Raw genomic sequence first — 27,859 nt, 5'->3', positions numbered from 1 at the left:
TGCCTATCTGTTGGACCTGTAGCCGAAAGGTGGCCGGTTCGAATCCCAGGCCGGGTGCTGGAAAAATAGGAGGGAATTGACCGGACGGGATCATACATGCCTATGACAAGACTCAGAATACATCTGTACCATAATGTCTTCTACCTGTTGGATTTATGAGCAATACTACATATGTACCATAATGTATTCTACCTGTTGGATTTAAGTCAAGTTATTTCACAGATAACAAAGAGTCAGTAATACAGACACACAGGCAGAATCTAACTTGCTTAGGTCACAGGTCACAGATGGACACACCAACACACCTTTGTCATTGTTGCGTTAGCAACCATCTTCTCTTTCAACGTGGTCCACCATTCTGTATCAGCTGGATACTTCCAGCCATCTTTGTGAACGTACTCCAGGAGCTGAACGTAAAGATGAGGAGTAGAAACGAAACAAACTGAATCGAGTACAGATGTAGGATCTTAATTTGATCACCTTGTTGCAGGAGAACTTTCCTGCAATGCAGGACATTTAAAACGTGTAGTGTATTTGAGGTTTAAAAAGGCTTCTGAAGTTTGTACTCTTAGAAATGTCAGACTTCATTTTCCCTATCGACCCTTACATAAATGTCCATTAATTATAATCCATATAATAATTCACATAGCTGTGCTGCAGGACAATCAATGCTTGTTTCTTAAAAAAATAATATTGTTGAGCCTGGCACCAAGGAGGACCACAACATCAGACTGGAGCAGAGCTCTGCAGTCCCCACCAAGACCATAGAACCAGGAGGATAGGAAGAGGAGGAGGAGGAGGAAGAGGAGAAGGAGGATAGAAAGAGAGGAGGAGGAGGAAGAGAGGAGGAGGATAGGAAGAGAGGAGGAGGAGGAGGAGGAGGAGGAGGAGGAGGAGGAGGAGGAGGATAGGAAGAGAGGAGGAGGATAGGAAGAGAGGAGGAGGATAGGAAGAGAGGAGGAGGAGGAGGATAGGAAGAGAGGAGGAGGAGGAGGAGGAGGAGGATAGGAAGAGAGGAGGAGGAGGATAGGAAGGGAGGAGGAGGAGGAGGATAGGAAGAGAGGAGGAGGAGAGCAGGGAAAATAACACAATCAGATAGAACAAAACAAAATGTAATGAAAAGAGGCTAGTTATAGGAGTAGTGTAGTTGTTTGATTGACACCAGTTTACATTGACATGACCTGGCCAGGAGAGACTAGTTATAGATAGGGATTTCAGGAATTTCCTGGTCTGTTCAAATGGTCAGGGAAATTCTTGGTCCTACTTATACTTAAATGGTCTGTACATGAATATGATGCCAGCTGAGAGAAGGAGAGGCTGACCTGGAGCGGGCAGCAGCAACACAGTTGGGGTGATTGTCAGGCAGCACCCCTTTACCCATGGGGGTGGGCAGGAAGGGAAGGTCACACCCCTCCCCCAGCTCCTTCAGAGCCCCCTCTGCTCTTCCATGGGCTGCACCTGCAGAGGGACACAGACAGAGGGCACTGCCACACGGATTTCAACAGACTGGCCTTCACAACTGGGATGCATTCAGCTGAGCAAAACGTTGTGCAACGTTCAGATAGAAATATAGCATGTAGAACGAACGTGCCTCTCGGACAGGTAGAATGAGAAATCATGTCAACAACATTTGTCGACTGAACGTGGCCCTATTTTCGACTGAACCGTGGTACATTTACATTTTAGTCATTTAGCTGACGCTCTTATCCAGAGCGACTTACATGAGCAATTAGGGTTAAGTGCCTTACTCAAGGGCACATCAACAGATTTTTCACCTAGTCGGCTCGGGGATTAGAACCAGCGACCTTTCGGTTACTGGCACAACGCTCTTAACCACTAAGCTACTTGCCGCCCCGGCTGTGGTACAGTGCTATATGTGTTACAGTGCGTCTCACCTGGCTATTGATCTCTCCTGGACAGACGCACGTAACATAACTGGAAGTAGCATCTGTCAACAGACTGGGATGTGACAACTTTGTTCCGGTACGCTGATTTTTCACCACTAATCATTTGGACAAATCACGATTTCGCAGGTACTCGCATCTTTTCAATTTCAGAAGGGGAGGGGACATTTGGCCCATAAACTTGCCTGAAACTTGCAGAGAGTTTCCGTTTAGGGGGGTGGAAACTTCGCAAGTGGCGTTAGTATCTTTCTCTTAACATCTCCCCAGACCTTAACCAAGTATCTGACGCAATTATGCAACATTTTAGTTCTGTTTCCCCCAGATTATCTGGCTATTAAAAAAGCAATGCCTACATTTGCCAATGATGAGTAAAGGCCGTTTGGCTCCTTTCAGGACCGCCAGTGCTTCTGTGATCGCCATATGGTCAGCCATACTCACAGGAGGAGGTGGACTACAGGGCACCTCTCTGACAAAGGAAATAATAAATAATAGGTCAAACATTAAACATGTTACCTAGCAACTGTATTGCATATGTAAATACATCATGAAGGTCTATCGAGGCTTATTGCTATTCTCTGATGAGAATATTTTGATATAGTGCTATATTTTCTAAGTAATTTAATTTCTGGTTCACTTCAGACGTTAAAAGGTATAACAAAATAAAATAAAAATGACTACGGTGATGTGAATTCAGAGGTATACATATTCAACAGTAACGCATTAGTATACATTTTAAATGGATGAAAGACAGTGATGGCCACTAACCTGGCTCTGCTCCTGTCCAATTTAGCATTGACCATGTCCCCAGATATGTCTACGTATACAGCACCTGGACGTCCATACATGCTAGTGCGTGCTGCCTTAGACAGACCAAACACCCTTCCATTCAGATCAATTAAGGCTGTGCTGTGCTCTTATGAAGCAGTTAAGGTACCTTGCTAAGCTGGAAAATTAGAGGTCAGAAAACAGACAATTGCAGGTGATACCAAATGATATGAAGAGGACTACACAGAGGGAGTCAGAGTAGACTGTATACCTTCTCTACCACTGAGGAGATCATATCCAGACTGCTAGACCTAGCAGAGAACTTACTGTACAATCTGCATGCCTCCACCTGACAGAGAAAGAGGACCACAAATAACAAATTATTTCCTCTTTCAGCAATTAAACTGCTAGGGCCAGTTTCCCAGACAGAGATTCTCTATTGAGTTTGCTTTTTAGGCCATGACTAGGCTTAATCTGTGTCCCGGGATACCATCCCCTAATGTTCAATAGTCAGAAATGTCATGGTTGAATCGGTACCTGTGGAAACTCTTGAAACGCCCCAGTGGTCTCTTGGTTTTGATCAGAGGAGCCTCCAATAACAATCACAGGCCTACAGAGAGAGAGGTATCACACAATGACATCAACTGACAAGCTGAGATAGTTTGGAGTCCTCAGATCATTTTTTGCAGTGTGCGGATAGCATCCCTTCTTTTGAAAGGCCACTGAACATGAGTAGTAGGGTCTTCTGTTTGTGGAGTTCTAGCATACCAGCAGTTCATGTTAGCATTGGCCATTGCACCAAGTGAATGGATGAGTCCCGGTCCAGACACAACCAGACATGCACCTGGACTGGAGAGGAACAGACAGACAGAGGGACAGACAGGAAGACAGGCAGACAGACACACAAAGGGTCAGACAGACAGGCAGACATAATTAGCAATGCAAAAAAGCTATGAAACTGACCCTCACACACTACACGCTCCTGTAGTCTATGTAAGGGTAGTTAATATCACATGATTTGGGGAGAGCTGGTTTAGTAATAAAAAGGTGGCTTAGGGCTTGTTCATTGCGCATTCCCACATACTTGATTCCTGAGGCTTGAGCTGCCATAGCTACTTCAATGACTGGAACACCAACTATTCCAAACATATATTCTACATTCTGTAGAGAGATACATGTAGATACAGTATATTTACATTTTTTAAAACATTTTTAGTCATTTAGCAGACGCTCTTATCCAGAGCGACTTACAGTTAGTGAGTGCATACATTTTCATTCTGAATTGTATATGAATTGTTACAATGTAGTTTAGATTTTCTTTGCATTGACACACACATTGGCATGCATCAACAAGGGTGTTAACACAGAGCTGCCAACTCTCACGCTTTCGCCGTGTGACACACGTTTTTGCCTGTTTTCACACGCACTCACGCCACACATCCAATTTCTCAAGCAAAAAAAATCGGCAGAGACTCGTTCGTTCGTTTTTTCAAACTCCCCGACGGTAGATGAGCGCCAATGAACCATATGTGCTGCACCCCGAAGTTAGCGACAGAAGAAGAGATACCATTGCCGTGAAAGTCAACATAAGATGAGCAGGTCACTACCTTTTTTTTTTTTTTGGCATTTAGCAGACGCTCTTATCCAGAGCGACTTACAGGAGCAATTAGGGTTAAGTGCCTTGCTCAAGGGCACATCGACAGATTTTTCACCTAGTCGGCTCGGGGATTAGAACCAGCAACCTTTCGGTTACTGGCACAACGCTCTTACCCACTAAGCTACCTGCCGCCCTGAAGAAGTCTGATAAGAAGCTGAGCTGAGACTAGGTATGTAACAATGAAATGTCGTCCAATTGAATACTCACTCTCTTAAACTTTAAATCTTGAAATAAATTATTTGTTTGTGCGTGTGAACATGATTTAGTGTGGTGAATGTAAACTCAGCTGATTTCGAACAGGTAAGATGTATTCCAAAGAATTTAACATAAATACAGGAAATGTGTGCAATAGAAGTAGGTATGTTTTTGTAACTGAGAGTAGAGTTATTAAACCAACATGACCATTTTAATTGTTTAAGGTTTCAAAGATGTCCCGTAAGAGACCTTTGCCAGGACAAAAGCAAAACCTTTTATTTTATTTAAAGAACCAGCCAAGTGAGAAAAGACAGACAAACACACTGACAGAACAGCCAGAACGATTGATAGAAACGACAGGACAACAGACAGAGGAGCAACACAAAGGACAGAGAGAGCAGGAGACAGGACAGACTGACAAACAAGCAGAGGAGCAACAGACAGGACAGATTGACGCACATGCAGAGGAGCAACAGACAGGACAAATAGAACAACCAACAGGGCAGATGGAAGAAGACACAGAGGGACAGAAAGAAGAGACCCCCCCAATCCAACAGCAGGGCCAGAAGAGTCGTGCTCTGGCTGGAGCAGCAACATATAGATCCATTTTCAAAAATGAGTGGACCTCTTCATGGCCATTTATTACCAGAGGGAGCCTCAACATGCACTACTGGTGTGCAGTCTGCCGTATTGAAAACTCATGTTGCCACCAGGGTGTGACAGATGTAGTGCGCCATATAAAAAGCAAAAGGCCACCAAGATAAGCAACGAGCTCTCCTGTCCACAGCCACAATATCCCAATATGCAATGGCCGTTCCATCTGTTGGGGGTATGTCTGCACAAGAGGTTAAGGTATGATATGTGTAATGATTCTGTCAAGGTTCAATCAAGAGTTTTGTGTTCTAGTTGATCACGGTAAAGTCATGGTTGATAGTTTTGACTAATTTGTGGTTTGTATTTCAGTGTAGTACAGTCCAGTTTTCTTAATTTGAGATCTTAGTTGCTGAATGTGTTTTTTACCTGTGCCCTATTATCGCAGGCGTCTATTTTAAATAAACTATGGTCTTTTGGGAGGATTAATAATTTTTAATTTCTTACAGACAAGGGCTGAGGTCAAAATGACAGCTGGGTTGGTAGTTCACAACGTCCCCCTAGCCTTTGCGGACCACCTGGGGCCTCTCCTAAAAGAATGTTTCGGAGATTCGAAGACAGCGCAGGAGTACAGGTGTGCCAGGACTAAGTCATCCTGCATTACCAATGAAGCACTCGCACCATATTTCACACAGGAGCTTGTGAAGGAGATGAAAAAAGCCCTGTATACCCTTGTTACGGATGGGTCGAATGACACTGGTCCAATGTTCACAGCTGCATTGTAAACTGAGAGACCAATGCAGTTCTCCCAAGGGATGCCATGCTCCTCTATGGTGGAGTTCATTTTGGCGAAGATCTCACTTGCTGGCCCACATCTCCTCCCACTTGTTGTGCACATATTTAAGAACTGGTGGACAACTTTGCTGCCCATGAAGACCCGGACAGTAAGCGGGTTCATCTTTTCCACTCCTATAATGACAAGTTAGAATCATACAGATGTTCATGTTATTAGATGTTTAAAAATACACAAAGCACATGTTTTGCAGATGAGAAAAATCTCAAATAGTTTGTGAAATACCAGCAGCAACTACATGGATTGTTAGTCACATACTTGTATTAATGACAACCTCTTGTTTTGTGTTATTTATTGATTGATTCAAGATGAAAATCAGGCCAGGTTCAAGAGACTTGTGCAGACATTCACTGTCCCCATGACAGAAGTGTACCTGCTGTTCTTCCAAGCCACCGTACCAACTTTCACTTCTTTCAACTTGCTGCTTCAGAGAGAGCAGTCATCAATATTTTTGTTACATGATGAGGTGGGATTGGATTTTGCAGTTTTTTTTCATTCTGTGTTTCTTGCTGATATCTGCAGGGGTCCTCTAAAACAGGTTTCACCTACTATTTTTGTAAATGTCTGTTATAGATGGTGAAATTGGTACGCAAGCTATGTTCCAAGTTTATGGTTCCAGCAGCTCTGCAGTGCCATGAGGAGCCTTGTGAAATTGCCTTTGAAGAAAAGGCAAACCATTTACCAGGTTAGTATTTGACTATTATTATGATCAAACACTGTGATATGTGATATTTAGCCTTGTACATTATACCGATATGCTGTATTGGGTTCACAACCAGGGCTAAAATTAACAGATTACTCCACGAGGGTGACATCACACCACAGCAGGTGGATTCATTCCATGAAGCTGTGTTGTGTTTCCTAACAAGTGCTGTGGACTATGCACTTAAGAAGCTGCCACTGGAAGAGCCACTGATCAAGCACGCACAATTTGTAGATGTACGGCAGAGGGCTGAAAGTGACATCGAAGATGTCCTGTACTTTGTTGAAAGGTTCGTTTTTTTTCTCTAATTATTGTCTTTCATCTTAGCTAAAATACCCTGTGTTTTATGATGAGGTGTGTTCACTCCTAAACTGCACATGAGATATTCTTATTCTCCTCAAAGATGTGTATGAACTGCTGCTGGTTGATGACTATATACCTAAAACGTAACAACTTGTAACTCTACTTTCATAAATAGGTTTCCCCATCTCCTCCCATACCATTGGCCAGAGGAGCATGACCTTCTGGGTGAGGAGTTTCTAAATTATCAGACCATGCCAATGATATCCCTGCAGGACTAAACTGAAATGGAAAGCTTCTGGGCTGAAATGGCAACCCGGAAGCATAATGTAATTTTTTTTTCCTTTTTTGTCTTTTCTTTTGGCAGGTGTGGCTTGGCTACATCTGTTGCTTAAAATTGTTGCATGCATATATGTGTCATGCATGTTTCAAATTATGCATGTTTTTATCTGAACTTTGTTAATGGATCAACCTACAGTATATTCACAGTATTAATCAATAAAAAATCAAGGTATGTTTTTCCATTGTGTTTTGGTGCATTTTCCATAGGTGACAGGAGCCAAAGAATTCGAGAGGCTTGCTGCCGTCGCCAAGCTTGTCCTGGTGTTGCCCCATGCAAACGCAGATGCTGAGAGGGTGTTTTCAGTTGTGGGACTGAACAAAACCAAGAGAAGAAACAGCCTAGCATTGGATGGCACCCTGTCCTCAATAATGACCATAAAGATGGCCAATCTGGAGCCCTGCTTCAAATGGGAGCCCCCCTCCGATATCATCAAGGCCTCCAAGAAGGCCACAGGCCAGTATAACCATGCCGACAGATCATAGACAAGAGGCCCATTTGAGATGAGCCAGGTCTGCGCAGAATCGATTACCAGCGATCACCGCCCAATGCATGCTGGTTAGATTTGTGTCCGACTTGATCCCGACTTTCTCTGACGTCATGCACACGCGGGCAACGATAACCTCATGAGATCAAGGCAGCCGCAGTTCTGAGATGCAGGCAGTGCAATTGCTTTTCACCGACTGCAGGACCCAGGCGGACCCAGGACAAAAACTCACTATGTTAACATATGCTATTCCACATAAACATCTAAATGTTTTTCTACAACAATATTAATAGTTAGCTATACCAGTGCAATGACCTATGGCACACTTTCACAACTCGTAGTGCTACATTCTCACTGCCAAGGACATGATCAGCGACTAATATATTCTTAGCAACACGGTTACACAGTATAACACTGTTTTATATAAATTGCACACACTTCACCTGAGCTTTTAGTGCCTCTGCAATGAGCTGAGCCCCAGTCACATCTTCCATTATTATTGTCGAGAAATCTGTTCAAAGTGCAAACGCGGTTAGCAATGCTTTCTTGGACTTGTTGTTCAGTAGCTTATAAATCGTGTTTAGATCTCTTGCAAATCATTAGTTTTTGTCTGCTTTCCAGCATGCATTACATGAGTAGCTTTTTCTTCTTCAGTGGGGTTTATAGACAGTTGGCATCCAACGTTATGGTGCATTACTGCCCCCTATTGTACAGAAGTGTGGACATGAGCCGTGCAATAGCAGTCATGAATATTTAATAAACTAGTAGCATTTTTCTTTTTTTATTGCAAGAAATACATAATAAGCCCTCATTATGTGTTTATAACTGCACTTAACTTAACACTTAACTCAATTAAGTCATTATGAGTGTATGACAGTATGAAAAAAATTTAAAATTATGCACTCACTAACTGTAAGTCGCTCTGGATAAGAGCTTCTGCTAAATGACTAAAATGTAAAATGTAAATGACTTGAGTGTATGCATTATAGATATAGGCTTTTTTTTTTTTTTTTTTTTTGTCATTTAGCAGACGCTCTTATCCAGAGCGACTTACAGTTAGTGAATAAATATATATATGTATATATTTTTTTTTACTGGCCCCCCGTGGGAAACGAACCCACTCCCCTGGCGTTGCAAACGCCATGCTCTATCAACTGAGCTACATCCCTTCCGGCCATTCCCTCCCCTAACCTGGACGATGCTGGGCCAATTGTGCGCCGCCCATGAGTCTCCCGGTCGCGGCCGGCTGCGACAGAGCCTGGATTCATAGAAAGTGTTACAAATGTTCTCCTGTCATCTTATAGGAGATCCATTCATGGATTTAGTTATGGCTTGAGAATGTGACTGGTCTACGGAGTTCTCCTTTATGTCTGTCTTTGTATGTGACAACAACTTTTCTGTATTATGTGTATTTCCACAATCAATAATCATAAACGGTACTTCACTATGAATACTTTTGACTATGTGGTTTGAAGTACTTTACCGTTATCTTGCACATACATGAAGACTACTATAGACAGAAATCAATGCAGTAATGTTTTATTAAATAAAGGCTCTGATTAAAATATAATATTAATAAAATCAGGCATTTGGCTAATTCTTCTTCCCAGAAGCTCCTCTGAATGGTTTGGAGATGGCTCTGGAGAGAGCGTGTAACACCCTGACTATGAGTGGGCGTTTACGGGACTGGGACTCCTGGGGAGCAGGGGCCGGTGTGGTTGTCAGGTCCTTCTTGGGAGGGGAAGTGGATGGAACCTCTGGAACCTCACACTCAGCATCTGTCATAAGAACATTTCATAATCAGAAAATGAATGTGTGTGTTTGTGTCTGTCCGTCTGCCTGCCTGCCTGTCCGTCTGCCTGCCTGCCTGCCTGTCTGTCTGTCTGCCTGTCTGCCTGTCCGTCTGCCTGCCTGCCTGTCTGTCTGTCTGCCTGTCTGCCTGTCCGTCTGCCTGCCTGCCTGTCTGTCTGTCTGCCTGCCTGTCCGTCTGCCTGCCTGCCTGTCCGTCTGCCTGCCTGCCTGCCTGTCTGTCTGTCTGCCTGTCTGCCTGTCCGTCTGCCTGCCTGCCTGTCTGTCTGTCTGCCTGCCTGTCCGTCTGCCTGCCTGCCTGCCTGCCTGCCTGCCTGCCTGTCTGTCTGTCTGCCTGCCTGTCCGTCTGCCTGCCTGTCCGTCTGCCTGTCTGTCTGCCTGCCTGCCTGTCCGTCTGTCTGCCTGCCTGTCCGTCTGCCTGTCTGTCCGTCGGTCTGCCTGTCTGTCTGTCTGTCTGTCTGTCTGTCTGTCTGTCTGTCTGTCTGTCTGTCTGTCTGTCTGTCTGTCTGTCTGCCTGTCCGTCTGCCTGCCTGCCTGCCTGTCTGTCTGTCTGCCTGCCTGTCCGTCTGCCTGTCTGTCCGTCGGTCTGCCTGTATCTGTTGTCACTGTTTTAACAAGCTTGTCATAGGGTGATACATCAATATGACATTATCGATGCTTATCACTTACCCTGTGAAATATGAGTCTCTCTGAGACGTTTGGTAGGCAGTGCATCCTGTTTAGGGTGGCTCTTCGGTTCCCCTTTTGTCTTGAACAGCTGTTGACAAAACACATCAGGACAACTGAGCCTGTGTAAAATACAGAGTGTGCATCCCAAAAGGCACCCTATTCGCTACGTAAGGCACTACTTTTGAAAAGGGCCCATAGAGCGCTGGTAAAAAGTAGTGCACTATATAGGGAATAGGGTGCCATTTGGGACATAGCCATTGACTCTCTCCCATGTGTATTAGGATTGCATTACAGCGTCCTCACTCAACCTCCTAAAGACAATGACAACAGTATTGTTCTAATGCTGAGAGACAATAGGGGTGTAGTGAATCTGTAGGGTAAAATTCAGCCCTGCCTTACAGATGTAATCTCAAAACACAGAGCACCCTACCTTAATCATGATCTTTGGAAACTTATGCATTTTCGGTAGGAAACGCCACTTCCTGTTCTTCTTAGTCTCTTCCCCTCTGGCAGAGGGAAGGCGGGCCATGCCGTCAGCCTTTACATCAGCCGGGCTAAGGCTCCTGGCAGGGAATTCCTCAGTAGCATTAAGGTCAGCTACAACACCATGAGTGATGTCACTTGTGGCATTGCTGGTGTCTGAGTGAGAAGAGCACGCTAGTGTGACCGACCTGTGTACAATAACTGGGAGAAGAGGACGCAGCCATTGAAGTCAGTCACTGCATCCCAAATGGCATTCTCTTCACTTTATAGTGCACTACTTTTGACCAGGACCCATAGGGTCTGGTCAAAAGTAGTGCACTAAATATGGAAGAAGGTGCCATTTTGGACACAACCAGTGAATTTTACATCATAAAACGCAATGTATTGAGCATCATGTTACAATTAAGTCCTATGCAGATGAAAAGAGGTACTTTCACTTACCATCCTCCATTGTAGACTTGGACACATAAGTCAGGCTGTCCATCACCACGTCTGTCATCAACTTGATGACCTGATCCAAAACCATTTCAGCTGATGGTGGCAAAGGCCTTCCCATACACTGCCCCAGGAGTCTCCTAACAGAAGTCTGGGCAAAGTTGTAAATGAGCTCTGAGGCATCGTCCTTTGACAGCTTCCTCAGGGCTGGTTTAGGCAGCGCTGGTTGAGAGAGGCTTCTGTGGCCAACCATGGATTGAAGCTGACGGTTTATGGTTATCTCCTGAATGAGACCATGGACCTTTGCGATCAGGTTGCCAGATGCACCTTGAAGGGCTTCAACTGACAGGAGCCTATCCAGATGTTCTTCTGCTGAAGTCATCTCTGGGTCGTCCGTCTTCAATGTGTCCATTATAGTTTTCACTATGATATTGGTGTCAGATATGTTTATTTCTTGTTGGCTCACAAGCATTGACCGTGAACCTGTCTCGTCCATTGCGATAGAGGTATGGGATTCTGTCCTTGTGATCTCATCGGCAGCGCTCATGTCAGGCAACTGGTCAAGGCTCTCCAGTACAGAGTCTAACATGTTAGTGGCTATCAGACACTCCTCACTTGCAATCTGCCCAACAGATGAACTCTCAGAGTTGGCCACTCTACACTTGATCACATTTAGGATCAAGCTGAGCGTCTTCTTTGCAGTTTTGCTAAAGCCTTCTTGGCTGACTGCCACTGTTACGTCTTTTAGAGCCACAAGAGGTTTGCAACTTTCACTCAATCCACTGCCGTGGAGAGGAGAGGCTCTCTTCAAACTGTTGTTGCTCACAACTGACATACTCCTGGTGGGCAGAGTGACATCCTCACTGCATGTGTCAATTACATGGTGGTCTGTTGAAGAGCCACTCGAAGACAGAAGGGTTTTAGACCTTTTAGCCAAACAGACTTTTGACAAAGGCTTCTCACTTCTCACAGACGGAGGGCGGCTCCTGTCCTCAACAAGAGCAGTGTCAGCGGACTTAGAACGTCTGAGTGTCTCCACAGGGGTGGAGTCCAGCACATATTTGGCTGTGGTGACTGACACTGGTGGAAAAGAGAAAAAGATGTTCAGTCTATCCTTTACTCTGTGGTACATGGTTTGAGCAGCATCCAATAAGTTGTCAAAGACAACTCTGGGTTTGAGCTGGAACTCCAGCTTTTTCTCTCCTAGTGGGAAGGAGTCTGCGTCGTCCACAGTGTACTGGGATACACTTTCAAGGTCTTGCATGATAATATTTACTATATCTTCGGCTGTAGAAACCGCATGGTGTGAGAAGGTGGTGCTAGGCATGCTCTGTAGCAAAGAATGGCTGGCTTTGCTAGCAGCTCTGAGAATGGTCTCATTCACAATGTGTTTGGCCTTAGCTCGGAACTCAGCACTGTGAAAGCTCTGGATAGAAATGTTAGAGGTTCTGCTGGCTGCACTAAGAGATCGCGTGAGTGTGGCAATCTCGGCTGACGTCACATCCCTCGAAATGGTGAGGTCCTCCAATTTCGAAATTATCGAGTCCAACTTCTGGTTGAAGTCGAAGGATGAATTTGACGTGCTCTCCCCAACGGAAGCGGAGCAGTTTTCCTTTGAAGTGTCCACCCTCAGCACCGAGATCACCTGTTTGATTACCCCTTTAGTGCAGGTGTCGAGGGTGAGCTGGTAGGCTGAGGCTGAGGACTTAGAAGGGGTCTTACTGTCTGTCTTCTGTACAGGAGACACTGCCAAAGTGGCCTCAGTTACAGGAGATTCCTGTACAGTGGCCTCAGTTACAAGTAGTCCAGTTGCAGAAAGCTCGATTTGCACAGGAGTATTTTTTCCCTCAGTGAGATGGTGGGAGGTGAACAGCTTCCTTAGTTTGTCCAGGGTTTTGGTATAAATCTTCTGGGAACCTGAACTCACTTCCACCCAGAACATTTTGCGACCTGATTTCGTACGCTTGGAGGCCTTATTGACCTCATATACCTCAAGCAGGTCGGAAATAATTCCACCAAAGAGATCAGAGGATGCCTCCTCAATATTCTCTGAGGAAACATGGACAGATAGGATTTCCGACAGTTTCCCACAAGTGTCGGTTTTATCCAGCGCAGCAGTATATGTCACAGCTGCATCCTGAATGACCTGAGTGATGCATTGCTCAGCTTTGACAATATACTCCTCCACTGGTTGACCATGGAGGATGTCAACTTTATCAGCAGGGAGCTCCTTCTGAATACTCACATTCTCCTCTGATGGGCATGGGTTGTTGAAGATAATGCTCTCAGTGACCATCTTAGAGGAGGCGAGAGATGAGTCGAGAAGCAGAGATCTGTATATTGTCGAGGTGGACATCTCTGGGTGCTTTATCACAGCAGCCACCTCCAAAATGGCCGACGGGCCCCGGAGGATGTCAGAGATATCCATGTCCTCAATGGTCTCTACCAGAGACGATAGTAGGTCTCTGGCTGCCAGGTTGGTAGGTCTCTGGTTCTCGAGCTCTGTTTTGATTGCTTGACAGGCAGTTACCAGAGCAACAACAGAGCGAGAACACAACTGCTTCAAGGTGGAGTCAGAAAAAGATGATGACAGATCTGTCATGGACATGGTGGAGAGTTGACTCTCAGAGACAAACGGGCTGAGTTTGACAGACACCTGTCTGACCAAGTCCCCAGCAAGAGCTCTCATATCTATTGCTCCACTAGCTGAGTTGTGGGAGCAGGCACTCTGTGGCCTTGACGGGTTCCTGTTATCCAAAAATCCTGTTATCCAAAAAACCTCAAGTACAAGATCCACAACATCGGATGACACTTCTATCATTCTGTTGTCGGACAGAAATGTACTTGGATGAATGGTGCCTGCATTCACAGTCCAGTCGCAAATGGAGTTGTTGGACTGACTCTGGACTAGTGGAACTAGACATGTTTCACTTGGACCTTGGCCAAAGAGCTCTGCCATTTTGAGCAGAACTGATCTTAGACCTTCGACTTGGAAATGTTCAGCAGTGGGTCGTTGTTGGACAGTCTGGTGGATGGTCTGCTAGCCGATCTGTGAACCACTAGGCTTTGTATTTCTGCCGAAATGGCAGTTAGAAAATAGGTCAAGGGGCTGGTCGCTCTCCCCTCATTTCCTCCGTTGGTTTTAGCCTTGATGATGCTATCTATGATGATGACTATGACCTGTCCAGCCAGAGGACCCAAGATGGCCTCAAGCTCCCTCTCTAACTCAAGGGGAGACTTGTGGCCGAGCGCAATATGCTCTATGGCATGGGAATACATCTTAGAAGTCGCCATGCTTAGCATCTCTTGGGCAAACTGTTGACTTGCTGAGATACTTCCAGTCAGCAGAACTAGAGTTCCCTGACTGACACTTCGCATTAGCTCAGCCCATCTGGAGTTGAGAAGGTTTATAACCAACTCGACAATACCCATCATAAACTTGCCGTCCGTTGACATTTTGCTAGGTCTGTATTTCTCCTGTCTACTCCGTTTGGGCGGCGGTACGATGTCACCCTGCGACTGGCCGCTCTGGACCATGTCGAAGACAGAGTCCTCAGAGATGCCAAACACAGATCTCAGTGGTGCTGAGTGTGGTCTGTGTCTCATCTCTCTATCGCCACCCTCAGGTGAGGAGACATATCGCTCATTGTCCTCACTCAGCAAAGAGGTCAAACACCTGCAGAATGCACAATAGAAATGAATAATACATGGTAACAAAATAAAAAAATATGATCCAAGAATTTGGGACACAAACTCAACCTTGTTATTGTTATTCAAAGGAAGCATTGTGAACCATCTCAAACCACACTCAGTCCAAACATTAACATTTAGAGTAAACTTTTTAGAGTGGTTGTGTAGTATCTAAGTAGTATTTCTCACTAAGTGGATCTGGAATGGATATTTGTACCTATAACAGGAAAGACCTGCAAAAAGAGGAGAAAATAGAGCTAGGTATCTGTGAGAGGAGGGGATAGGGCTAGGTACCTGTGAGAGGAGGGGATAGGGCTAGGTACCTGTGAGAGGAGGGGATAGGGCTAGGTACCTGTGAGAGGCATGGATAGGGCTAGGTACCTGTGAGAGGAGGGGATAGGGCTAGGTAGCTGTGAGAGGAGGGGAGAGGGGTAGGTACCTGTGAGAGGAGGGGATAGGGGTAGGTACCTGTGAGAGGAGGGGATAGGGCTAGGTACCTGTGAGAGGAGGGGAAAGGCGTGGGAGTGCGTGTGCTGCAGGCGGTTCTGGCGCTGGTGCACCTGCTGGGTCCTCCACTACAGCTGAATCTGACGCTGCGGCCAAGAGAGGTCACCTCTCCTGCCTCATTACTTCCTGATCCAGAAGAGCTTGGCGAATCAGAGAGCTCTATCTGCATGGTGAGGTCAAGGGCGGGAACAACCACAGTGGATGTAGACTCCATCACCCATGCTACAATATCCATGCACTTGGCACTAAACTCATGTCTGCTCATCTGCAATGTTAAAAGACCATCCAGAGTTAGTTTGTTAAAGGGGCTGCACTGATATAAAACGTAGAACCATTTACTCAAGCTAGTCAATTAAAGCAGTGGTTCAGGATTAAAGGTCCTGCAGGATTTCCACAAATGAATGTTTGGTCCATTTTACCAACATTAACTACTTTAGAGGTGACTATAACTCACCCCGGCACGCATATTCTCACTCAGCAGATTCCAATGGCTGAAAAGTAAATAAATGCAAGTACACAATGAACTACATGACATTACCTCTATTATCTTAGACTACGTTATGGATGGACATGACCTCTATTATTTTAGATTACGTTATGGATGGACATTACCTCTATTATTTTAGACTACGTTATGGATGGACATTACCTCTATTATCTTAGACTACGTTATGGATGGACATTACCTCTATTATTTTAGACTACGTTATGGATGGACATTACCTCTATTATCTTAGACTACGTTATGGATGGACATGACCTCTATTATTTTAGATTACGTTATGGATGGACATTACCTCTATTATCTTAGATTACGTTATGGATGGACATTACCTCTATTATCTTAGATTACGTTATGGATGGACATTACCTCTATTATCTTAGACTACGTTAAGGATGGACCTCTATGGTACTAGGCCACACCCAGACATCCCTGATTGGTTATTTGGTCCGTTGAGTCCTTTGTATTGGCCCGAGACTATGGGAGACTCTCAATCTCCTCACCTCCTCCTCAAAACCCATTGGATGAGAAGGTCAGAAGGGCGGGACCTCTGGCTTTCTCATCCAATGGGTTTTGAGAAGAGAGGACACGAGGAGTATGCAATTGAGATAGGGAACATATCTAGGGGATGCATGGGGAAGCCAAAGAGCAACTTACTCGTCCTTCATGTCCTGCACAAAGGTGTGTAGGTCTGGGTAGCTTCTCTTTCCCCTGCTGAGGGTGAGGCTGGTCTGGGAAGTTTCATCCTTATGGGTCACGGTAGTGAAGGTCACCACTGCAGCCTGATGGCGACAACAGAAAGCAGAGTTAGGCTGGAATTCAATTTTGCGTCATTAAAACACAAAATATCTCAATGAAATGTCATCCATGTAATAGAAAAATACATCATACCTCCTGTGACTGAGATGGGATGGCAACAGCCTCGTCCAACTCACTCTCTCCTTCAACCTCCTGTGACTGAGATGGGATGGCAACAGCCTTGTCCAACTCACTCTCTCCTTCAACCTCCTGTGACTGAGATGGGATGGCAACAGCCTCGTCCAACTCACTCTCTCCTTCAACCTCCTGCGACTGAGATGGGATGGCAACAGCCTCGTCCAACTCACCCTCTCCTTCAACCTCCTGCGACTGAGATGGGATGGCAACAGCCTCGTCCAACTCACTCTCTCCTTCAACCTCCTGCGACTGAGATGGGATGGCAACAGCCTCGTCCAACTCACTCTCTCCTTCAACCTCCTGTGACTGAGATGGGATGGCAACAGCCTCGTCCAACTCACTCTCTCCTTCAACCTCCTGTGACTGAGATGGGATGGCAACAGCCTCGTCCAAATCACTCTCTCCTTCAACCTCCTGCGACTGAGATGGGATGGCAACAGCCTCGTCCAACTCACTCTCTCCTTCAACCTCCTGTGACTGAGATGGGATGGCAACAGCCTCGTCCAACTCACTCTCTCCTTCAACCTCCTGTGACTGAGATGGGATGGCAACAGCCTCGTCCAAATCACTCTCTCCTTCAACCTCCTGCGACTGAGATGGGATGGCAACAGCCTCGTCCAACTCACTCTCTCCTTCAACCTCCTGTGACTGAGATGGGATGGCAACAGCCTCGTCCAACTCACTCTCTCCTTCAACCTCCTGTGACTGAGATGGGATGGCAACAGCCTCGTCCAACTCACTCTCCCCTTCAACCTCCTGTGACTGAGATGGGATGGCAACAGCCTCGTCCAACTCACTCTCTCCTTCAACCTCCTGCGACTGAGATGGGATGGCAACAGCCTCGTCCAACTCACCCTCTCCTTCAACCTCCTGCGACTGAGATGGGATGGCAACAGCCTCGTCCAACTCACTCTCTCCTTCAACCTCCTGCGACTGAGATGGGATGGCAACAGCCTCGTCCAACTCACCCTCTCCTTCAACCTCCTGCGACTGAGATGGGATGGCAACAGCCTCGTCCAACTCACTCTCTCCTTCAACCTCCTGCGACTGAGATGGGATGGCAACAGCCTCGTCCAACTCACCCTCTCCTTCAACCTCCTGCGACTGAGATGGGATGGCAACAGCCTCGTCCAAATCACTCTCTCCTTCAACCTCCTGTGACTGAGATGGGATGGCAACAGCCTCGTCCAAATCACTCTCTCCTTCAACCTCCTGTGACTGAGATGGGATGGCAACAGCCTCGTCCAACTCACTCTCTCCTTCAACCTCCTGTGACTGAGATGGGATGGCAACAGCCTCGTCCAAATCACTCTCTCCTTCAACCTCCTGCGACTGAGATGGGATGGCAACAGCCTCGTCCAACTCACTCTGTCCTTCAACCTCCTGCGACTGAGATGGGATGGCAACAGCCTCGTCCAACTCACCCTCTCCTTCAACCTCCTGCGACTGAGATGGGATGGCAACAGCCTCGTCCAACTCACTCTCTCCTTCAACCTCCTGCGACTGAGATGGGATGGCAACAGCCTCGTCCAAATCACTCTCTCCTTCAACCTCCTGCGACTGAGATGGGATGGCAACAGCCTCGTCCAACTCACTCTCTACTTCAACCTCCTGCGACCGAGATGGGATGGCAACAGCCTCGTCCAACTCACTCTCTCCTTCAACCTGCTGCGACCGAGATGGGATGGCAACAGCCTCGTCCAACTCACTCTCTCCTTCAACCTCCTGCGACCGAGATGGGATGGCAACAGCCTCGTCCAACTCACTCTCTCCTTCAACCTCCTGCGACTGAGATGGGATGGCAACAGCCTCGTCCAACTCACTCTCTCCTTCAACCTCCTGCGACTGAGATGGGATGGCAACAGCCTCGTCCAACTCACTCTCTCCTTCAACCTCCTGCGACTGAGATGGGATGGCAACAGCCTCGTCCAACTCACTCTCTCCTTCAACCTCCTGCGACTGAGATGGGATGGCAACAGCCTCGTCCAACTCACTATCTCCTTCATCGTCCTGCGACTCAGATGGGATGGCAACAGCCTCGTCCAACTCACTCTCTCCTTCAACCTCCTGCGACTGAGATGGGATGGCAACAGCCTCGTCCAACTCACTCTCTTCTTCAACCTCCTGTGACTGAGTTGGGGTATCTGTGTCTAGAACAGCCTCGTCCAACTTGGTCAGTCTCTCAGCCTCTCTGTGATCTTTATGGGATCTAGATAGAGAAAAGGAATCTCTCTTAGGTCACTGCTATAATGTGAGTGTGAGGATGTGTAATTATAGAATTAGAATCACAGAATTAGAATGAATCATTCTAGAATTAGAATAGAATCACTCAAATTCTATGGCTCCAATACTCTTGAGATGACTCGGCCTATCCAGAGCCAAATATTTAGAGAATTCTGCCAACTTTTAAAAGGACTCCATGTTAGCGCCTTGGAGCCTTTCATTTATCCTTTCATTATAAGTAAATTCTAATTATAGATGTTCAGTTACATAGCATTGTTTAAAATGTCAACATTGCCCATGGGGAGCAAGCTGTAATATGGATATCTACTGTGTCATGTAATGTATACATAAACTCAGCAAAAAAAGAAAACGTCCCTTTTTCAGGATCTTTCAAAGATAATTCGTAAAAATCCAAATATCTTCACAGATCTTCATTGTAAAGGGTTTAAACACTGTTTCCCATGCTAGTCCCCTGTAGCTCAGTTGGTAGAGCATGGCGCTTGCAACGCCAGGGTTGTGGGTTTGTTTCCCACGGGGGGCCAGTATGAAAATGTATGCACTCACTAACTGTAAGTCGCTCTGGATAAGAGTGTCTGCTAAATGACTAAAATGTAAAATGTTGTTCAATGAACCATAAACAATTAATGAACATGCACCTGTGCAACGGTCATTAAGACACTAACAGCTTACAGACGGTAGTTATGAAAACGTAGGACCCTAAAGAGGCCTTTCTACTGACTCTGAAAAACACCAAAAGAAAAATGCCCAGGGTCCCTGCTCATCTGCGTGAACGTGCCTTAGGCATGCTGCAAGGAGGCATGAGGACTGCAGATGTGGCCAGGGCAATAAATTGCAATGTCCGTACTGTGAGACGCCTAAGACAGAGCTACAGGGAGACAGGACGGACAGCTGATCATCCTCGCAGTGGCAGACCACGTGTAACAACATCTGCACAGGATCGGAACATCCTGCGGGACAGGTACAGGATGGCAACAACAACTGCCCGAGTTACACCAGGAACGCACAATCCCTCCATCAGTGCTCAGACTGTCCGTAATAGGCTGAGAGAGGCTGGACTGAGGGCTTGTAGGCCTGTTGTAAGGCAAGTCCTCACCAGACATCACCGGCAACAACGTCGCCTATGGGCACAAACACACCGTCGCTGGACCAGACAGGACTGGCAAAAAAGTGCTCTTCACTGACGAGTCGCGGTTTTGTCTCACCAGGGGTGATGGTCGGATTCGTGTTTATCGTCGAAGGAATGAGCGATACACCAAGGCCTGTACTCTGGAGCGGGATCGATTTGGAGGTGGATGGTCCGTCATGGTCTTGGGCGGTGTGTCACAGCATCATCGGACTACGCTTGTTGTCATTGCAGGAAATCTCAACGCTGTGCGTTACAGGGAAGACATCCTCCTCCCTCATGTGGTACCCTTAATGCAGGCTCATCCTGACATGACCCTCCAGCATGACAATGCCACCAGCCATACTGCTCGTTCTGTGCGTGATTTCCTGCAAGACAGGAATGTCATTGTTCTGCCATGAAGAGCCTGGATCTGTTGGATCGGAGGGTGAGGGCTAGGATTTAGCCATTCCCCCCAGAAATGTCTGGGAACTTGCAGGTGCCTTGGTGGACGAGGGGGTAACATATCACAGCAAGAACTGGCAAATCTGGTGCAGTCCATGAGGAGGAGATGCACTGCAGTACTTAATGCAGCTGGTGGCCACACCAGATACTGTTACTTTAGATTTTGACCCCCCCCTTTGTTCTGTTAGTCACACGTCTGTGGAACTTGTTCAGTTTATGTCTCAGTTGTTGAATCTTGTTATGTTCATACAAATATTTACATTACATTTTTACATTTTAGTCATTTAGCAGACGCTCTTATCCAGAGCGACTTACAGTTAGTGAGTGCATACATTCTTTAATTTTTTTATTTTATTTTAATTCTTTTTTTATATATATATATATATTTTTTTCATACTGCCACCCCCGTGGGAATCGAACCCACAACCCTGGCGTTGCAAACGCCATGCTCTACCAACTGAGCTACATCCCTGCCGGCCATTCCCTCCCCTACCCTGGACGACGCTGTGCCAATTGTACGCCGCCGCATGGGTCTCCCGGTCGCGGCCGGCTACGACAGAGCCTGGATTCGAACCAGGATCTCTAGTGGCACAGCTAGCATTGCGATGCAGTGCCTTAGACCACTGCGCCACTCGGGAGATGCGTTATTTACACGTTAAGTTTGCTGAAAATAAACGCAGTTGACAGTGAGAGGACGTTTCATTTTTTGCTGAGTTTATATCTCAATGTCCCAACTCTCTAAATACATGGCTCTGGGCCTACCTCTCCATAGGCGGTGACCTTTGACCTACTACTGAATCTGTATCTGTAGGCCTATGTGATCCTGTAACCAGTCACAAATGTGTCATTAGTGTAAATCACTTACCTGACTTCCTTCATAACATCAGCTTCATTGATGGGGTCATCCAGGTCTATGAGGGTGAGGTCATTCCCACTGACCTCTGACCTCTGAAAGACAGCACAAAGTCATGTTTAGATGTCACCTACTGTGTCGCCTTTTGCCGTGTTCAAAACAACTGGGAAATCTCTGACTTCCGACTTCAGTGCGTTCAAGACAACTGGGAAATAGGAGAAAAAAAACAAGCTCCGACTGGGAAAAATCGTTTTGAACAGTCATCCAACTCGGAATTCCAAGTCGGAAGCAGCGCGGCTTGGCGGGTCATGTTTTGGAGGACGCCTGACTCAACCTTCACCTCTCCCGAGCCCGCTGGGGAGTTGCAGCGATGAGACAAGATCGTAACAAGATCGTAACTACCAATTGGATATCACGAAAAATTGGGGAGAAAAGGGGATAAAATTACCACCACAAAATGTAAAAAGGAATTCCAAGTCGGAAACTCTGGCATCTTTCTAGAGCTCCGACTTTCCGACCTGAAGATCACGGACGTCATGATTTGACCTAGTTATTTTTTTTCGAGTTCCCAGTTGCCTTGAGAGCACCATTAACCCAACTCTCATTGTCACATCATAATGCATCATATTCAGAGAAATAGAATCACCAGAACATCATATCAGGTGTGCAGTTCAGTTTACCAGTCAAATTGCCAAGGTCAGAGGCTCTATCCTTTCTAGTGATTCTATTTCTATGGTCACATAATAATGCATCATATCTATGCTTGTGTCCGAAATAGCACCCTAGTTCCAATATAGTGCACTTCTTTTGGCTGGAGCCCTATAGAGTCCCACAGTATGAGTCATAATACCCATAAAACCTAGTGGTCTGGCAGCCTCTGGAACTGCCGTTCTGCAGCCAACAAGGCAGAGTTAATCTCAGCCTATGCTACCCTCCAGTCCCTCGACTTCTTGGCGCTGACGGAAACATGGATTACCACAGAAAACACTGCTACTCCTACTGCTCTTTCCTCGTCTAACCATGTGTTCTCGCATACCCCGAGAGCATCTGGTCGGCGCGGCGGTGGCACAGGAATCCTCATCTCTCCAAAGTGGACATTCTCTCTTTTTCCCCTGACCCATCTGTCTATCTCCTCATTTGAATTCCATGCTGTCACAGTCACTAGCCCATTCAAGCTTAACATCCTTGTCATTTATCGCCCTCCAGGTTCCCTTGGAGAGTTCATCAATGAGCTTGACGCCTTGATAAGTTCCTTTCCTGAGGATGGCTCACCCCTCACAGTTCTGGGTGACTTTAACCTCCCTACGTCTCTGCCTTTGACTCATTTCTCTCTGCCTCCTTCTTTCCACTCCTTTCCTCTTTTGACCTCACCCTCTCACCGTCCCCCCCTACTCACAAGGCAGGCAATACGCTTGACCTCATCTTTACTAGATGCTGTTCTTCTACTAATCTCACTGCAACTCCCCTCCAAGTCTCCGACCACTACTTTGTATCCTTTTCTCTCTCGCTCTCCTCCAACACTACTCACTCTGCCCCTACTCAGAGGGTAATGTGCCATCACAACCTTCGCTCTCTCTCTCCCGCTACTCTCTCCTCTTCCATCCTATCATCTCTTCCCTCTGCTAAATCCTTCTCCCTCCGATCTCCTGATTCTGCCTCCTCAACCCTCCTCTCCTCCCTTTCTGCAAATTTTGACTCTCTATGTCCCCTATCCTCCCGGCCGGCTCGGTCCTCACCTCCTGCTCCGTGGCTTGACGACTCATTGCGAGCTCACAGAAGAGGGCTCCGGGCAGCCGAGCGGAAATGGAGGAAAACTAGACTCCCTGCGGACCTGTCATCTTTTCACTCCCTCCTCTCTACATTCTCTTCCTCTGTTTCCGCTGCTAAAGCCACTTTCTACCACTCTAAATTTCAAGCCTATGCCTCTAACCCTAGGAAGCTCTTTGCCACCTTCTCCTCCCTGCTGAATCCTCCTCCCCCTCCCTCCTCCCTCTCTGTGGATGACTTCGTCAACCATTTTGAAAAGAAGGTTGACGACATCCGATCCTCATTTATTAAGTGAAATGACACCGCTGGTCCTGTCCTGCTCACACTGCCCTACCCTATGCTTTGACTTTTTTCTCCCCTCTCTCTCCAGATGAAATCTTGCGACTTGTGACGGCCGGCCGCCCAACAACCTGCCCGCTTGACCCTATCCCCTCCTCTCTTCTCCAGACCATTTCCGGAGACCTTCTCCCTTACCTCACCTCGCTCATCAACTCATCCTTGACCGCTGGCCATGTCCCTTCCGTCTTCAAGAGAGCGAGAGTTGCACCCCTCCTCAAAAAACCTACACTCGATCCCTCCGATGTCAACAACTTCAGACAAATAAGTATCCCTTCTTTCTTTTCTCTCCAAATCTCTTGAGCGTGCCGTCTCTAGCCAACTCTCCTGCTATCACTCTCAGAATGACCTTCTTGATCCAAACCAGTCAGGTTTCAAGACTGGTCATTCAACTGAGACTGCTCTTCTCTGTGTCATGGAGGCTCTCCGCACTGCTAAAGCTAACTCTCTCTCCTCTGCTCTTATCCTTCTAGACCTATCCGCTGCCTTTGATACTGTGAACCATCAGATCCTCCTCTCCACCCTCTCCGAGTTGGGCATCTCCGGCGCTGCTCACTCTTGGATTGCGTCCTACCTGACAGGTCGCTCCTACCAGGTAGCGTGGCGAGAATCTGTCTCCGCACCATGTGCTCTCACCACTGGTGTCCCCCAGGGCTCAGTACTAGGCCCTCTCCTATTCTCTCTATACACCAAGTCACTTGGCTCTGTCATATCCTCACATGGTCTCTCCTATCATTGCTACGCAGACGACACACAATTAATTTTCTCCTTTCCCCCTTCTGATAACCAGGTGGCGAATCGCATCTCTGCATGTCTGGCAGACATATCAGTGTGGATGTCGGATCACCACCTCAAGCTGAACCTCTGCAAGACGGAGCTGCTCTTCATCCCTGGGAAGGACTGCCCGTTCCATGATCTCGCCATCACGGTTGACAACTCCATTGTGTCCTCCTCCCAGAGTGCAAAGAGCCTTGGCGTGACCCTGGACAACACCCTGTCATTCTCTGCTAACATCAAAACGGTGACCCGATCCTGCAGGTTCATGCTCTACAACATTTGCAGAGTACGACCCTACCTTACACAGAAAGCGGCACAGTTCCTAATCCAGGCACATGTCATCTCCCATCTTGATTACTGCAACTCGCTGTTGGCTGGGCTCCCTGCCTGTGCCATTAAACCCCTACAACTTATCCAGAACGCCGCAGCCCGTCTAGTGTTCCACCTTCCCAAGTTCTCTCATGTCGCCCCGCTCAGTTGAGGCTCGCATCTACTACAAGACCATGGTGCTTGCCTACGGAGCTGTGAGGGGAACGGCACCTCCTTACCTTCAGGCTCTGGCACCCCAATGGTGGAACAAGCTCCCCCACGACGCCAGGACAGCAGAGTCACTGACCACCTTCCGGAGACACTTGAAACCCTACCTCTTTAAGGAATACCTGGAATAGTATAAAGTAATCCTTCTACCCCCCCCCCCCCCCCCCCCCCATAAAAAATTAAAGAAGAAAAATAAGTGGTTGTCCCACTGGCTATCATAAGTTGAATGCACCAATTGTTGAATGCACCATTGTAAGTCGCTCTGGATAAGAGCGTCTGCTAAATGATATAAATGTAAAATGTAAATATACTGATAAAAGTCAACTTGTCCAAGAGAGATTTACATGGTTACAAAAACGTCACGCCAGGGTAAGCCTACACGAAATAAAGCCCTTATTTTATGTGTTTCTAAAATCGCCTATGGGAAAATGAATGGTGGAAAAACGATTGGAACCATGTCCCTGTTTGACCGCTAGGTTTTATGGGTATTATCACACCTCCACTGTGGGACTCTATAGAGGGGTTGGTTGTTAAGCAACAAAACTGGCATGCAACTATGGGGCAAAATAGACAGGGTTTGACTTAGACTGTTGACAACATGTAAACTATATTTAGTCTCTAAATGTTTAATGCAAACATAAATACATTTGAACAATGAACTCGTCTCAAATACATTGTTACAGTTGTTGTTGGTTAGCTAGGTAGCGAATTTGAGTCATTGCATAGACATGATATCAGTCAAAACACCTCAAAACAAGACATGGTATCAATAACACCATACAACAAGCTGAAACATGCCACAGAGCTACGATTCCCCACATGGCAGCTTGTTGTTAGCTGAGGTCAGAATCATAACAAGATACACGACTTCCGGCCATCGATGCGCGAGCATCATTTTCGTGACGTCAGCCAACCCTTCTATGGCTCCTGGTCAAAAGTAGTACACTAGCCTACATAGGGAATAGGGTGCCATTTTGGACGAATTTATGAAGGTGCTGTCATAACCTTTGACCCCCATTTGACCCTACTGTACCTTTAGCCAACTCTCATGACTCCCCGGCCATAGACTTTCTAGTTTGATATTACAGCATGAATAGCACACTATTTCATTTGTTAAACAATATTTAATCCACAGTAATTCATATAATTGAAGATTTAAAAATAAATAACATGCCTACCTTGAACTCTTTATTCTCCATCTCCTTGCAAAATCAGCACATTTCCTTGCCAAAATGAACGCGCATCCAGAGCGAAAACAAACGCAATCCTCCAGCACTAGGGAGGTTTAGACTGAACTGCTCCAGCGGTTTTTCATCAGTTTCAACGTTTATCAGTGATGACGTAACAATGACCTGTACAGATTTGACGCACTTTCGATCTCGTGCTGATGCAACACTCTGTGTTGTTGAAAGCTCATGTATGGAAATCCTGCGAGTTGTAAACAAATGTAGGCTATTGTTGCCCTTAAAACTGTAATGTTGAGGACGCCATGAAAAATAAAATACATAACCCACACCGTTAGGCCAAGGTACATGCAATATTCATCACTTTGCCAATAGACTTCTTGTTCCTTGTTGTATGTAGCCTTTCTTTTGGGATTAGCACCACTGTCACCTAGAAATTGATACTGCAGTTGTCACATACAACAGATAACTCATTTCTTTATTTTATTACTCATAAAATATACAGCAATCTTCAGATACTGAAAGAATTCATGGGAGTTTCGAATTCAGTCACTATTTCATATGTACATGCTAGTTTCATCCTTTTAAATAAAAAAAAAAGGACACGAAAAAAACTGTGAACCTCCTGTTCCTGATTTGACGAACATAGCATATGTATTGTACATATTTCCAGTTAAAATGATTTTCAAAAAGATACAAAAACGGGGGTTTGAACAAGCAATCACATAAAATGATTGAGTGGTTTCATTTTTTTGAAGAAGTTAAGCAAGCAAAACCTGTCAAAATACATTGATTATAAGACCAAGACAAATAATATAGATTTTTTTTTTTTCAACAGAAGAAAATCTAAATGCTGCTGTCCTACCATTGGTTTACAGTGTTTCTCCTCTCCAAGGGAGGCATGTTTTCCCCCTCGTATGCCTCGGAATAGTATCAGTGCTTTTCACAAACGTTGTAGTACTTAGTGTGCATCATTGTTTTCGCTCATACAGCTGCCCCTACTCTCCTAACCTCCCCCCAGTAACTAAAGAAGGCACAAAATGATGACATAAATATCACAAGAAAGTAAATTATTCATTCATGTATTCTTTCTAAAATATTTTCTAGAGCGCAAAGGACAGGTAGGTTTAATAACACAAATGTAAATAGTCCTGTCATACAAATGCAAAACTTTACGTCCTAAATGGCACCCTATTCTTTATAGAATACACTACTTTTGACCAGAACCCTATGGGCCCTGGTCTTAAGTAGTGTACTATAAAGGGAATAGGGTGCCATTGGGGATGGAAATTCTTTGAAATTACTCATGAGAGCAAATACTACGATTTTTTGGTTCCCACAGAGGGTCAGGAGCTTAAGACATGAATGATGTTATTAAAATGTTTGTTCATAAAAAATAAATGATTTCCCCTCCTCCCACATGGATTACAGACAAGAGGCTAGGTGCGTTCTGACTGTCTTCGTGTGCGGATAAACATGACCATCACTCTCATAAAACTTAAATGAAACATCACTCCTTATGTTTTTTCTCAGCCCAAAACGCTCAATCCCATTTCTACTGTCAAAACAGGTTTTGAAAAGGCTTCTTCCACATCTTTTGGTCCATGTCTGTTTTTCACTCAGTGAAGTGCTACTATCCCCTTGGACTACAGGTTATTGCCGTCATAAGGTGTCCGTCTGTCTGTTGGCTGGACAGTTTCTACCGTTTAGGACCTTTGTGGGTAAAGGTAAAGGTGGGGTATAGCAGCAGCAGTTCCTCTGAAGTCCA

General features: G+C 46.0%; 2 long non-coding RNA genes across 2 annotated transcripts; both read right to left on the bottom strand.

Moving 5' to 3' along the window:
- Positions 1-2,967: 2,967 nt before the first annotated feature.
- Positions 2,968-10,351, bottom strand: LOC311125325. The gene is made up of 4 exons (XR_014612862.1): positions 10,274-10,351; positions 3,438-3,518; positions 3,207-3,279; positions 2,968-3,018 (listed from the first exon to the last, which is right to left on the bottom strand). It is a non-coding gene; the product is annotated as an uncharacterized lncRNA (long non-coding RNA).
- Positions 10,352-19,005: 8,654 nt separating this feature from the next.
- Positions 19,006-26,162, bottom strand: LOC311125324. The gene is made up of 3 exons (XR_014612861.1): positions 26,086-26,162; positions 21,503-21,585; positions 19,006-19,035 (listed from the first exon to the last, which is right to left on the bottom strand). It is a non-coding gene; the product is annotated as an uncharacterized lncRNA (long non-coding RNA).
- Between the last annotated feature and the right edge of the window lie 1,697 nt (positions 26,163-27,859).

This window comes from Coregonus lavaretus (assembly GCF_964263955.1).
Source record: "Coregonus lavaretus genome assembly, contig: HAP1_SCAFFOLD_1252, whole genome shotgun sequence".
Lineage (NCBI taxonomy): Eukaryota > Metazoa > Chordata > Actinopteri > Salmoniformes > Salmonidae > Coregonus > Coregonus lavaretus.
Note: the sequence above shows the minus strand (reverse complement) of the source record. Positions and strands in the feature narration are given on the sequence as shown.